The sequence below is a fragment of the Plasmopara halstedii genome (genome assembly GCF_900000015.1).
Source record: "Plasmopara halstedii genome assembly, contig: Scaffold_110, whole genome shotgun sequence".
NCBI lineage: Eukaryota > Oomycota > Peronosporomycetes > Peronosporales > Peronosporaceae > Plasmopara > Plasmopara halstedii.
Genome location: NW_020187031.1, coordinates 2,234,213 through 2,234,835, shown reverse-complemented (window position 1 = coordinate 2,234,835; position 623 = coordinate 2,234,213).

Below are 623 nucleotides of genomic sequence, written 5' to 3'. Positions count from 1 at the left end.
TACACCCTCGTCAACGGTATGACGGGGGAGGAAGATGGCGACGTCCGCCTCGAGGCTAGGCCTGCAGTAGTTGCTGTTCTTAAACTGGACGAGATGTCCCTTGAAGAGTTCGGCAGTGCCTTGAAGGCAGGCGATTTGGCCGAAGTGGTCATTGTACGACCGGATGAGGAGATAACCTCGTCATCGCTTCTGGATGCAGCTGTCTTGGAGGACACCAAGAGAGTGCTGAACGCACGAAGTGGATCGTCAATCCTACAAAATCCTTCAAATCCGTACTATGCTTTGGTAAAGGATTTTCAAATCGTCGTCTCCAACGACCGGCCTTCGGTCGTACTTCTGGACCGAGGTGTGCGTCATGAGATCGACCTATTTCCGGAATTAAATACTGCGAAACACGCCAATGGCCGTTGCCCAAGGAGCAGTGCGAAGCACGACGTAGGGATGGTACGTGAGAGCAAGTCTCCCTATTCGACACCCACGTTTTGTTTTCGGAAGCCGCACGGCAAGTGGTGTGTCGTTCATGCTTACAATAAGCTCAACGCTGCCACCATTCCGGCGCAGACGCCGATTCTTATAAATGATGATCATCAGAACAACATTGTGGATGTTCGAAGAACAGTGCA